This window comes from Schistocerca serialis, chromosome 6, assembly GCF_023864345.2.
Source record: "Schistocerca serialis cubense isolate TAMUIC-IGC-003099 chromosome 6, iqSchSeri2.2, whole genome shotgun sequence".
In the NCBI taxonomy this organism is placed as follows: domain Eukaryota; kingdom Metazoa; phylum Arthropoda; class Insecta; order Orthoptera; family Acrididae; genus Schistocerca; species Schistocerca serialis.
Window position 1 is genome coordinate 389,720,336 of NC_064643.1, and position 15,546 is coordinate 389,735,881.

Genomic DNA, 15,546 nt, shown 5'->3' on the forward strand with positions numbered 1-15,546 from the left:
AAGGATTTCTACTAGCCCTCGTCTTTTTACCTACTTGATCCTCTGCTGCCTTCACTACTTCATCCCTCAAAGCTACCCATTCTTCTTCTACTGTATTTATTTTCCCCATTCCTGTCAATTGTTCCCTTATGCTCTCACTGAATCTCTGTACAATCTCTGGTTCTTTCAGTTTATCCAGGTCCCATCTCCTTAAATTCCTACCTTTTTGCAGTTTCTTCAGTTTTAATCTACAGGTCATAACCAATAGATTGTGGTCAGAGTCCACATCTGCCCCTGGAAATGTCTTACAATTTAAAACCTGGTTCCTAAATCTCTGTCTCACCATTATATAATCTATCTGATACCTTTTAGTATCTCCAGGGTTCTTCCATGTATACAACCTTCTTTCATGATTCTTAAACCAAGTGTTAGTTATGATTATGTTGTGCTCTGTGCAAAATTCTACCAGGCGGCTTCCTCTTTCATTTCTGTCCCCCAATCCATATTCACCTACTATGTTTCCTTCTCTCCCTTTTCCTACACTCGAATTCCAGTCACCCATGACTATTAAATTTTCGTCTCCCTTCACTATCTGAATAATTTCTTTTATTTCATCATACATTTCTTCAATTTCTTCGTCATCTGCAGAGCTAGTTGGCATATATTCTGATGATAACACCACATGCAAATTCACTTAAATCTTGATAACCTGCCACTGTAGCAGCAGTAACCAACCAACCAACTGCCCCAGACACTTGTTGTGTTATATAGGCATTGTGAACCACAGTGCCGTGTTCTGCCTGTTTACATATCTTTGCATTTGAATATGCATACCTGTACCAGTTTGTTTAGTGCTTCAGTGTATTTAATTTAATTTTCCTGTTGCCAAGGAATCATATCCCTATAGCCTGTATCCAGAGGTTCTACAATCTGGTTAGGACAGTTTATAAATATCTGGTCTAGAGTTGTTTTGGTATGACTTTGCATCTTGTGGTGAAAACTTTCAGACTGAATGCGCTTGTGAGATTCGATATAGCTTCTCTCACATGCTCTAGAGACGGAAAATCAACATTAAGTTTCCCACAGAAAATTAGTACCTTTTTGATTTGGAGGAATTTGTTTAGCAGTATTTCAAAATTTTTGAGAAAGACATATACATTAACTGTTGGTGAAGAGTAAAAGTATGCAATAATTTTATTTGTCTCTGAAATTTGATAGTAGTCAGTTCAAAATCCTTATCTTTATTTAAATAACCAAAATGGTCAAAACTTCTGTATTTTACTCAATTTCTTACAAATATATCAGCACTTCCACCTTCCACCTTCCACCTTTATGCAATAATGAGATACTAATATGTAGCCAGATATGCTAACTGAGCAAATGTGATCTGAATTCAGCCAGTTTTGTGTAATGCATATGACATTTACACCACAGTGGTTTGCAGAGAATGAATGCACATGTAGATAAATTGAATAAGACTCATTACTTAATTCTCTACAGATGAATAAAGTTTTTTGACTCTATTAATCATCTAGACAAAAATGATTTCGAAATATTTTCGCAGTGTATGAACTGATGGCGAAGGAGAATGCCCAATCCTAGCTCCCATAAACATGACAGAAAACCTCAAGTATCCCTTTCAATCTTTTGTATTTTCTTCTTGTTCATGATAAGCTCCTCTCCTTACATTTGTAAGATGTGGTATGTAATCTTCACAATGTATGTTTACATTTATTACACTAATGTGTACCGAAAAAGAGGATGTCTACATTTGGTGTTACAAGAGTAAAAATGTATGCTTTGTAAATGTTAGCATTTCATAATGAGTTAGGCACAATACATGCAAATGAGTTGTATAACATAAATATCAATATAATGGAAGGAAACATTCCACGTGGGAAAAATTATATATAAAAACAAAGATGAGGTGACTTACCGAACAAAAGCGCTGGCAGGTCGATAGACACACAAACAAACACAAACATACACACAAAATTCAAGCTTTCGCAACAAACTGTTGCCTCATCAGGAAAGAGGGAAGGAGAGGGGAAGACGAAAGGAAGTGGGTTTTAAGGGAGAGGGTAAGGAGTCATTCCAATCCCGTGAGCGGAAAGACTTACCTTAGGGGGAAAAAAGGACAGGTATACACTCGCACACACGCACATATCCATCCACACATACAGACACAAGCAGACATCTGCTTGTATCTGTATGTGTGGATGGATATGTGCGTGTGTGCGAGTGTATACCTGTCCTTTTTTCCCCCTAAGGTAAGTCTTTCCGCTCCCGGGATTGGAATGACTCCTTACCCTCTCCCTTAAAACCCACTTCCTTTCGTCTTCCCCTCTCCTTCCCTCTTTCCCGATGAGGCAACAGTTTGTTGTGAAAGCTTGAATTTTGTGTGTATGTTTGTGTTTGTTTGTGTGTCTATCGACCTGCCAGCGCTTTTGTTCGGTAAGTCACCTCATCTTTGTTTTTATGTATAACATAAATACATAGATTTAAAAATGTGCTACATTAAATATGTTTGTCTTCTCTTCTGACAGGTAGAACATTTTCTCTGTGAAGGAATTACGATAGCTATGTTTGGACTATTGTACAGTGTAATATATTATGCAACACATCACAGATTACCATCTACTTTTTTCTTTGTGAGTACCATTTTTACACTAATAGCTGGCACTGTCTTAATGTACATATGTAGTCATTTTATCATCCATATTACTACTGTTGTCATATCAAAAGTGTATAATTTACTTTGTAATTAAGTATTAAAACTAAATTGAGCAAGAAGCACTTAATATTTTTGATCAGCTTTTAATGATACCATTTGATAACTTACACAAAAAAAATCATTGTAATAAATGTTAACTGAACTTTGAAAGTGGCAGGTCCCATTGAGCAAGAGGCATAAACAATAAATGGTAATTTAAAACTAACATTAATTTCAATTGATTGTCATTTAGCTGTGGGAAATGGAACTGAAATGTTTACCTGTGTTACAGTGACTGCATAGGGATAATCAGGCAACTTCTTGCACATGTTCCTCCACTTTCGTTATATGAAAAGGTATGCATACAATTGTTAATGACTACTGCATAGCATAACACAGTCTCAGTGAAACTAAACTAAGACTTTATTGGCAGGTGCTGTCATCAACTGTAAGTAACTTACAACAACTCAAATATCACAAAGTGTTGTTTCAACATATACTTAATTGTTGTTGTTGTTGTTGTCTTCAGTCCTGAGACTGGTTTGATGCAGCTCTCCACACTTCTCTATCCTGTGCAAGCTTCTTCATCTCCCAGTACGTACTGCAGCCTACATCCTTCTGAATCTGCTTAGTATATTCATCTCTTGGTCTCCCTCTATGATTTTTCCCCTCCATGCTGCCCTCCAATACTAAATTTGTGCTCCCTTGATGCCTCAACACATGTCCTACCAACCAATCCCTTCTTCTAGTCAAGTTGTGCCACAAACTCCTCTTCTCCTCAATCCTATTCAGTACCTCCTCATTAGTTATGTGATCTACCCATCTAATCTTCAGCATTCTTCTGTAGCACCACATTTCGAAAGCTTCCATTCTCTTCTTGTCCAAACTAGTTATCGTCCATGTTTCACGCCCATACATGGCTACACTCCATACAAATACTTTCAGAAATGACTTCCTGACACTTAAATCTACACTCAATGTTAACAAATTTCTCTTCTTCAGAAATTAATTAATGTTATAATTATAAGCTGTAAATCTTCAACAATATTGATACAGACTTTAATTTTAAAAAGGGTTCAAAAATGTTCAAACGTGTGTGAAATCTTATGGGACTTAACTGCTAAGGTCATCAGTCCCTAAGCTTACACACTACTTAACCTAAATTAGCCTAAGGACAAACACACACACCCATGCCTGAGGGAGGACTTGAACCTCCGCCGGGACCAGCTGCACAGTCCATGACTGCAGTGCCTTAGACCGCTCGGCGAATCCCGCACGGCTTTTACAAAGGGTAGTAACATATTCAACATAATTATAAATTTGTTAAAAATGTTTTTAAATATGGAAATTAATGAAATATCTTTTAGAAACAATTACACCAAAATAAATTTGATTTACATTTTGATTACGTAATTAATTTTGGTACTATTGTTCTCACTGAATCTTACGCAAAAACTGAGTAAGTTATTACAATCAGCTACTTGGTTAATACTTTATATATATTTCTAATCTGGTTCAATATTTGTTCCAGAACATTCCAAGCAGTAGTTTTATATAAAATGGTAATATTATTATATCCAACAATATACTTATTAGAAACAATTGCATTTGAAAGCTGGTAAGGAGTAGGAATTATGTGTCCTGCATGCAAGAAAGGAAGTATGTTGGAGAGTGACAAGTTTTGAGGAACTACATTGGTAAACTTGGGATGTAATGGATTCTTACTGTTAGTCTGTCTCCTCATCATTGTACAGAAAGACATTGCCTCTTAGCAATGGGGATTTTTCACAGGAAAATCAGCAATATATCAAATCTTCACCCTAAGCCAAATATTAAAAGGACAATTGAATTTGTCATTGATACATGTCACCATTTCATTGACTACAAACTGGCATTATGATATCATTTACACAGATCAACTACACTGAGCCTTGAATGAACTAGCAACCCCTGGAAAATTGTTGTGCCTTGAATGAACTAGCAACCCCTGGAAAACTGTTAAGGCTTGTGTTAACAACAATGAATGAGCTACAGAGTAGTATAAGAAGGAGCTGGTTGCTGTTTGATCCATGAGATATGCAAGATGGTGTAAGGCAAGGAGCTGCACTGGCATACCTCCTTTTTAATGTTGCTGTAAAGAGGAACGACTTTTTATAAATCAGTGCAGGTATTGATGACATAGATATAGTTGCAAAAACTAGGAAGGCAATAGAGGAAACTTTCGTTGTACTTGAGCAGACCAGGAGGAATATGGGATTGAATATTAATCAATGTAAAACAAAGTACAAGGGTTGTTCAATAAATAATGCCCCATGTTTCTTTTTTTCCCAGAACATACACTACTGGCCATTAAAATTGCTACACCAAGAAGAAATGCAGATGATAAACGGGTATTCAGTGGACAAATATATTATACTATAACTGACATGTGATTACATTTTCACATAATTTGGGTGCATAGATCCTGAGAAATCAGTACACAGAACAACCACCTCTGGCCGTAATAACGGCCTTCATATACCTGGGCATTGAGTCAAACAGAGCTTGGATGGCAAGTACAGGTACAGCTGCCCATGCAGCTTCAACACGATACCACAGTTCATCAAGAGTAGTGACTGGCGTATTGTGATGAGCCAGTTGCTCGGCCACCATTGACCAGACATTTTCAGTTGGTGAGAGATCTGGAGAATGTGCTGGCCAGGGCAGCAGTCCAACATTTTCTGTATCCAGAAAGGTCCGTACAGGACCTGCAACATGCGGTCATGCATTATCCTGCAGAAATGTAGGGTTTCGCAGGGATCGAATGAAGGGTAGAGCCACGGGTCGTAACACATCTGAAATGTAACGTCCACTGTTCAAAATGCCGTCAATGCGAACAAGAGGTGACCGAGATGTGTAACCAATGGCACCCCATACCATCACGCTGGGTGATACGCCAGTATGGCAATGACGAATACACACTTCCAATGTGCATTCACTGCCATGTCGCCAAACGTGGATGCGACCATCATGATGCTGTAAACAGAACCTGGATTCATCCAAAAAATTACGTTTTGCCATTCCTGCACCCAGGTTCATGTTGAGTACACCATCGCAAGCACTCCTGTCTGTGATGCAGCATCAAGGGTAACCATAGCCATGGTTTTCGAGCTGATAGTCCGTGCTGCTGAAAATGTCATCGGACTGTTAGTCTAGATGGATGTTGTCTTGCAAACGTCCCCACCTGTTGACTCAGGGATCGAGACATGGGTGCACGATCCGTTACAGCCATGCAGATAAGATGCCTGTCATTTTGACTGATAGTGATACGAGGCCGTTGGGATCCAGCACGGCGTTCCATATTACCCTCCTGAACCCACTGATTCCATATTCTGCTAACAGTCATTGGATCTCGACCAACGCGAGCAGCAATGTCGCGATCTACATCTACATCTACATTCATACTCCGCAAGCCACCCAACAGTGTGTGGTGGAGGGCACTTTACTTGCCACAGTCATTACCTCCATTTCCTGTTCCAGTCGCGTATGGTTCGCGGGAAGAACGACTGTCGGAAAGCCTCCGTGCACGCTCAAATCTCTCTAATTTTACATTAATGATCTCCTCAGGAGGTATAAATAGGAGGAAGCAATATATTCGATACCTCATCCAGAAACACACCCTCTCGAATCCTGGCGAGCAAGCTACACTGCGATGCAGAGCGCCTCTCTTGCAGAGTCTGCCACTTGAGGTTGCTAAACATCTCCATAACGCTATCACGGTTACCAAATAACCCTGTGATGAAACGTGTTGCTCTTCTTTGGATCTTCTCTATCTCCCCCATCAACCCGATCTGGTATGGATCCCACACTGATGCGCAATACTCAAGTATAGGTCGAACGAGTGTTTTGTAAGCCACCTCCTTTGTTGGTGGACTACATTTTCTAAGGACTCTCCCAATGAATTTCAACCTGGTACCCACCTTACCAACAATTAATTTTATATGATCATTCCACTTCAAATTGTTCCGCACAAATACTCCCAGATATTTTACAGAAGTAACTGCTACCAGTGTTTGTTCCACTATCATATAATCATACAATAAAGGAGCCTTCTTTCTATGTATTTGCAATACATTACATTTATCTATGTTAAAGGTCAGTTGCCACTCCCTGCACCAAGTGCCTATCCACTGCAGATCTTCCTGCATTTCGCTACAATTTTCTAATGCTGCAACTTCTCTGTATACTACAGCATCATCCGCGAAAAGCCGCATGGAACTTCCGACACTATCTACTAGGTCATTTATATATATTGTGAAAAGCAATGGTCCCATAGCACTCCCCTGTGGCACACCAGAGGTTACTTTAACGTCTGTAGACGTCTCTCCATTGATAACAACATGCTGTGTTCTGTTTGCTAAAAACTCTTCAATCCAGCCACACAGCTGGTCTGATATTACGTAGGCTCTTACTTTGTTTATCAGGCGACAGTGTGGAACTGTATCGAACGCCTTCCAGAAGTCAAGGAAAATAGCATCTACCTAGGAGCCTGTATCTAATATTTTCTGGGTCTCATGAACAAATAAAGCGAGTTGGGTCTCACACGATCGCTGTTTCCGGAATCCACATTGATTCCTACAGAGTAGATTCTGGGTTTCCAGAAACAACATGATACGTGAGCAAAAAACATGTTCTAAAATTCTACAACAGATTGACATCAGAGATATAGGTCTATAGTTTTGCGCATCTGCTCGATGACCCTTCTTGAAGATTGGGACTACCTGTGCTCTTTTCCAATCATGTGGAACCTTCCGTTCCTCTAGAGACTTGCGGTACACGGCTGTTAGAAAGGGGCAAGTTTCTTTTGCGATACGATAAACTGCAATCGTGATAGGCTACAATCTGACCTTTATCAAAGTCGGAAACGTGATGGTATGCATTTCTCCTCCTTACACGAGGCATCACAACAACATTTCACCAGGCAATGCCGGTCAACTGTTGTTTGTGTATGAGAAATCGGTTGGAAACTTTCCTCATGTGAGCAAGTTGTAGGTGTTGCTACTGGTGCCAATCTTGTGTGAATGCTCTGAAAAGCTAATCATTTGCATATCACAGCATCTTCTTCCTCTCAGTTAAATTTCGTGTCTGTAGCACATCTTCTTCATGGTGTAGCAATTTTAATGGCCAGTAGTGTATTTATTGTTAAGACTCATAATTTGGTGACAATATACATCAACATGACTTGTCCATGACCTATTTTTCTACCTAGTCTCCATCATATTCTATGTCCATTCACCAACATTGTGGATGAGCACGTATTCCCTTCCGGTAAAAGCTCTTGTTCTGTAGGTTTAGCCATGTTTTCACTGCATGACTGACAGTCTCATCATCTTCAAAGTGTGTTCCCCACAGAGAATTTGTAATTGGCCCAAAGAGATGGAATTCCAAGGGTGGCAGGTCTGGACTGTAGGGTGTATGAGGCAGTGATGTCCAATCCAATTTGACAATGTGTTCCTGGGTTCTCAGGTTTGTGTGTGGGTGTGTGTTATCATGTTGGAGCAATATTTCTGCTGGATTCTTGTCCAATCAAACACGGTGAAAATGGTTCTTGAGTTTATTCAGAGTCTTCATGTATGCCACTTGGCATCACATCCATGACAATGATACCATCACAGTCCCAGAAGATTGTCACCATAACTTTTCCAGCAGAGGGGGTTCTCTTGAATTTCTTCTTTTGTGGTGAATGAGTACGATGCCACTCCATGGACTGATTTTTTGTTTCTGGCACAAAGTGGTGCACACAGTTTTCGCCCCCCATAATGAACTGCTACAGAAAGGCCTCTCCCTCAGTCTCAAAATGCTCCAACAACGCTGATGTAGTGGCCTTACTTTGAATCTTGTGGTTTGCTGTGACCATTTGTGGAACCCATGGTGAACACCACTTTGAATATCTGAGAGTCTTGATCATTGCAAACGCACTTTCAATGTTGACTGACAACTGTAGAGCCAATATTTGAGGTCTGATGCACTGGTTGGCATGAATAATGGCATCTATATGATTCAGCATGTCTGGAGCAGTGGCTATGACACAACATCCCAAGCATGGCTGATCATGGAGCTCTGTTCCTGCATTTCCTGAGGCTGTCACCTTCTTTACCCATCACCCAACTGTGCTCCTTTCAACTGCAGCATCGCCATACACTGCATACAAATGTTTATGGATGTTCACCATGCTTTCTTTTTCTGCACACAAGAATTTAATAACAGCATGCTGCTTGTAATGAGAGGCATATGGAGATGCCATTTTGATGCTATTCTATGGCTCTGCCATCAGCCAGAATGGGTTGCAACTTCACTGGTGCACAGAACAAACATCAAATATGAAGCACCAACAAGGAGATTTGTCTACATATATTAATGGCTTTTTAAAAAAAATGCGGAGCATTACTTACTGAATGACCCTCATATATGGCTGATGGGAAAGCATGCAAAGAGAACATGCCACCTCAAATAATACTGGATGATTATACTTTCAAGAGAGGCGAGCAGTTAAAATATTTGAGATTGATAGTTACCCAGTCAAATGACACATCTTATGACATTAAACAGAGATTAATAGGAGCCAACAAAGCCTAATTTACATTACAAAACTCACTTCCCTCCGACTGTTCCATTGGCCCAACCTATGAAAGAGGAAGATGGAGTAGTGCTACATATTTTTGTTGCAAGAATTTGTGTATTTTTCAATCTTCTGTCTTGAGTTAGTTTACTTTCTAGCGTAGTTTCCCACTGCAGAATTTGCTAGTGTCACTTTATTTACTTGATTCCATGACCCTTGCAAATATTAAATATCCAGCAGATCTGCAGCCTAAGATTCTCAGAGTTTAATCTTGAATTTTGTAAGTGTATATTCAATTAGTCATTTGCCCAGTAGTTACTCAATTGTTTGTTTTGAGACTAGTGACCATTGTAATCAGCATAATTAGCCACTCAGTTAGGTGCTGGCTATCACCTTTGACACATCAAGTTACATATTTAGCTTTTCCTGTGTTTTCTTAATAGTACATATTTACTTAATTCCTTGTGTATTTTTAGTATGTAAGAAGTTTAGTGTTGCTTTTTTGTTAGATATGAGTGTAAATTCAGGTAGTCTGTAGCTCAGCCATCATTTTTCCTGAGCAGCCAGCTAGCAACCGCCTCGGTGTGCGGCAACAGCGGAGATTCTGGAGCATCTCATGGGACACCTTAGGTGTCACTTGTTTCGCCCAAGGGCTCTACTGCCAAGCCACCTTCTAGTTTACACAATCCTGTGGACCCACAGATTGAGTGGTGGGTGGTAATGTGTTCACATCACTCTAGGTGGAGAGTCATTGTGGAGGCTGGGTGTATGGGCTCACCTGTTCAATCCATGAGTGAACAGGTGGGTGTTCCTTCAGCGGGGTCTGAGCAGGAACATGTGAGCTAGTTATTGGGAGCTCCAATGTCAGGTGCATTATGAGGCCCCTTAGGAAGATAGCATTCAAGGCTGAAAAGAGCTGGGGGTCCTGATCCATGATGTTGAGGCGATATTGCCTGCTGCTGTCGAGCATACAGCGTGCAGTCATCTGCCATTTGTGGGTCATGCCAGCACCAATGAGGCCTGTTGCATTAGTTCTGAGGCCATCTTCAGTTCTTACAGGCACCTGCAAGAGGTTGAGAATACTTCTGGCCTTACACATGGGTTGCAAGTAGAGCTCGCAATTTGTAGCATTGTTCCCAGAGTTGATCGGGGTCCTTCAGTTTAGAGCCAAGTGGAGGGTCTCAGCCAAAGGCTTCATCATCTCTATGATGGTCTTGGTCACAGATTTCTGGACCTGTGTTATCAAGTGGGGATTTGTAGGACTTTCATTGATAGGTCAAGGCAGCACTACACAAAAGAAGCAGCTACTCGTGTAGCAGAGTACTTGTGGAGTGCATGTGGGGGCTTTTTAGGCTAGGCAGTAGTTTGACATACTCTCGTGAATGCTTGCCAGTTGATATACATATAAGGAAATCAGGCCATTTTCAAAGTAAAGACTGCTGAAATTTAAAAATTTTATCAGTAAATTGTCAAGGTTTTCATAACAAATTTTCCAAATCTTCTGCCTTCCAGGAAAGTTCACAGTCTCAAATTATTCTTGAGACTCAGGGCTGGCTAAAACCCAATGTAAAAAACTCTGAGATATTTAGTGAGTCTTGGAATGTCTATCGGAAACACAGTTTAGACACCATGGGAGGGGGAGTGTTTATTGCAGTTGCCAAAAATACTGTCCCCACTTAAGCTGAAATTGAGTGTGTTAATGAATTTATCTGGTTGTGCATAACAGGTAAGGGTGAAATCAAGTTACTTGTTGGATGTTTTTACCAACCATCTGACTCTGGTGTGACAGTTCTAAAGTCATTCAAAGAAAGTCTATGGCCAGTTACGCATAAACATCCAGATCATACAACACTAATTGGTGGTGCCTCTAACCCACTGAGTATAGACTGGCACATGTATGGATTCATTGCAGAGGATGCAGTCTTGTGAAGAACTTTTGAACACGTTTTTCAAAAACTTTCTTGAGCAGCTAGTTCAGCAGCTCACACACAATGGAAGTATCTTGGACCTTGTAGCTACAGACAGGCTGGACATTATTGGTGGCATCAGTACAAAGATGGGGATTAGTGATCATGATGTCATCATAGCGACTACAGTCATGAAAGTTAATAAATCAGTCAAGATGGCAAGGAATGTGTTTCTGTTGGAAAGAGCAGATAAGCAGATATTAGCATCTCAATTAGACAATGAACTGTAATCATCTGGTTCCAGAATGATGGCCCTAGAGGAATCGTGGGCAAAGTTTAAACAAATTGTAAATTGTGCTCTGGACAAGTATGTGCCTTGTAAGTGGATTGAAGATGAGAAGGACCCACTGTGGTTTAATAATGAAATATGCAAGATGCTGAGAAAGCAAAGGCTGTTGCACTCTGAGTTCAAAAGATGATGTGCAAATGACAGCAGACAAAGATTAGTAGAGATTTCTGCATCTGTAAAAAGATCTAAGAATGAAACATACAACCACTGTCATACCTTGACATAAGATCTATTGGAGAACGCAAAAAAATTCTGGTCCTATGTAAAAGTGCTAACTGGGTCCATTCAGGCTGGTTTGGCAGTAGAAAATAGCAAAAGGAAAACCAAAGTTTTAAATTCCATGTTTAAGAACTCATTCACACAGGAGAATTATACAAACATACTGTCATTTGACCATTACACAGAGTCTCATATGGATGACACAATAATAAGGATCCCTGGTGTAGAGAAACAACTGAAAGAGGTGAAAACAAATAAGTTTCCAGGTCTGCATGGAATCCCAATTTGAGTTTATGAAGAGTACTCAGTGTCTTTGGCCCCTTATTTAATTTTCGCTTATGGAATCTCTTGTCCAGTGCAAAGTGCCAAGTATCTGCAAAAAAGCACAGGTCACTGCTGTATATAAGAAGGGTAAAAGAACAGACACACAAAATTACAGACCAATGTACTTAACATTGGTTTGCTACAGAATTCTAGAGCATATTCTGAGTTCAAATATAATAAATTTCCTAGAGACCAAAAATCTCTTGTCCAAGAATCAGCTTGGCTTTAAAAAGCACCACTTATGTGAAACCCAGTTTGCTCTTTTCTCACATGCTGTACTGTGAGCTATGGACAAAATGCAAAAGGCTGAGTCCACATTTCCAGATTTTCAAAAAGCATTCAACACGGTACCCCACTGCTGATTGTTAACAAAGGTGTGTGCATATGGAATAGGCTCCCAGATATGTAACTGGTTCAAGGACTTCTTAATTGATAGAACCCAGTTTGTTGTCCTCAAAAGCTATTGTTCTTTTGAGACAGGGGTAACATCAGGGAAGTGTGATTGGACCATTGCTATTTTCTATATACATAAATGATCTGGCAGACAGGGTGGGCAGCAATCTGTGGCTGTTCACTGATGATGCTGTGGGGTACAGGAAGGCATCAAATGTAAGTGACTGTAGAATGATACAAAACGACCTAGACAAAATTTTCTAGTTGGTGTCATGAATGGAGCTGGCTCTTAATGTAGAAAAATGTAAATTAATGCAGATCAGTAGGAAAAACAAACCCATGATGTTTGAATACAGCATTAGTAGTGTCCTGCTCGACAGCTGCATCATTTGAATATCTGGACATAACGTTGCAAAGCGTTATGAAATGGAACAAGCATGTGAGGACTGTTGTAGGAAAGGCAAATGGCTGTTTTCTGTTTATTTGGAGGATTTTAGGGAAGTGTGGTTCATCAGCAAAGGAGACTCCTTATAGGACACTAGCGAAACCTATTTTTGAGCACTGCTTGAGTGTTTGGGAGTAACACCAGGTTGGACTGAAAGAAGACACTGAAGCAATTCAGAGGCAGGCTGCTAGATTTGTTACCAGTAGGTTTGATCAGCATCAAGTGTTACGGATATGTTTTGGGAGCTCAAGTAGCAATCCCTCGAGGGAAGAAGACATTCATTTTGCAGAATACTACTGAGAAATTTTAGAGGACTGGCATTTGAAGCTGACTACAGGATGATCCTACTGCCACCAACATACATTTCATGAAGGACCATGAAAATAAGACATAAAAAATAAGGGCTGTGGTACAGAGTACCCTCTGCCACACACTGTATAGTGCCTTGTGGAGTATGTATGTAGATGTAGGCACAATCATGCTCTATAAAAGAAATTGTAAGAAATTACCTGATCGAGAAGGGTGGGGCACGTGGCACAGATGAGTGATAAGGAAGTACAGTATAACAAAGACTAACGTTCAACTGAACTGAACTTTAGATTGAATTGACAGGTGCTGCTGCTAAACTATAAATAACATACAACAATTACAATTTTGCAAAATGTTGTTTCCACATGTACTTAATTAAACTTACAAATGAAAGTTGTAAATCTTCAACAATATTGGTACAGATGTTGGTACTATGAAAGGTAGTAATGCATTTAATATAATTGTAAATTTGATAAAATTACAGTTTCAATATGAAAATTAATAAATAATTTTTACAAACAATTACTCAAAATAATTTTTGTTTATATTTTAATTACATAATTAATATTGATTCTATTACTTTCACTGAATCTTGGATGAAAGCTGAGTTCATTATTACAGTTAGATATTCAAGTAATACACTATATATTTCTAAGCTGCTTACATATATTTGCTCTGAACCATTCTAAACAGTAGCTTTTAAGGTACAATTACATTTGCAAGCTTGTAAAATATCAGAATTCTGAATGATAAAAGTTATAGGTGATTACAAACATTATCATTCTCAATAACTATGCAATGGGTTCTTCATTTAATCTAAAGTATTGTACAGTAGACTAATCTGACATGTTACAAGCAATAAGCATTTCTTGACTAGGACACTAATGAAATGATCAGATAAACTTTATACATCAAGTAATTAAAATGAAAATCTTTCATTCAGGATTTTGTAATGAAATTGACATTCATTCATTCATCATATCCCATAAATCCTGCCAAGAAAGAGAACTTCCTATGGCACAGCTGCAATGAAGTCTTCAATCTGAATACTGATTGATGCAGCTTTTCACACTACCCTATCCTGGGTAAACCTCTCCATCTCTGCATAACTGTTGCAAATTACATCAGTTTGAACCTGTTTACTATATTCAAGCCTTGGCCTCCATCTACAATTTTTACATTCCACACTTCCCTCTATTACCAAACAGACAATTCCTTCATGTCTTCTTTTAGTCTAGTTGTGCCATAAATTTCATCTTGCTCAGTTTGATTCAGCACTTCCTTGTCAGTGAACTGATCTACCCATCTAATCTTCAGCATAACTCTGTAGCACATGTACTAGTAGTGTGGTAATGGTGGTAGTAGTAGTAGTAGTAGTAGTAGTAGTAGTAGTAATAGTAATAGTAGTAGCAACTTTATTCATCCGTAGATCTCTTTTTACAAGGATATAGGACCTGTCAAAGTATTTACAAGTTTATACCTATTTAAAATAAGATAATTCATATACACACATATTTACAGACTTCTACTTATAGACAATTATCAGATTTACTCCTGGTATACTATACTTTCTTTTTACAAATAACTTAATAAATACAGACAGACAGACACGCTGGTGATCTCTGGGCCATTTTCCACACCGCAGCTTCCCATTTGCTATCCTGAGTCAGCATCCCTCCATAATGAGTGAGACAACACAAACACCCAGTCTTCTCGAGGCAGGTGAAAATGCCTGATGCCACCGGGAATCGAACCCGGGACCCCGTGCTCGGGAAGTGAGAATGCGAGACCACAAGCGAGACCACAAGCTGCGGACTAATTTTGAGAGGAGGGATTGAAATTAGCTTGTGGATGGTAATCGTTCCTGTTATACGGAAAGTTTTGTTTAAATCTCTTGTTCCTGCCATTTCCATTCCGGTATCCATTGCCAATGGTTAATATATCCTTGCAGTTGTGCATACCAGCCTTGCTGTATGTTCACATCTGGCTTTTTGTATTGACCATTCCAGTTATGTTGTTGTGGTGTTTGGCTCTCTGACGCCCTATTTGTTATTACTTTCTCCTCTTATTATAGAAAGTATTTTGTGTTGTGCTCAGGTGTAGTAATTAATTTTTCACGAATGTGTGATGGTCAATGACTTTTTAAAATTTTTAAAACATCAACATGAGAAATAGGATTCATCCAATAACATTGTTTTATTGAGATACTTCTCAAAATACCCTCGTAAGCTACCATATTTTCTATTAAAAGGGGTGGGGTTAAAAACCTCTCACCTAAGTCTCTCCTGTATGACTTCTGACAAGTATTTG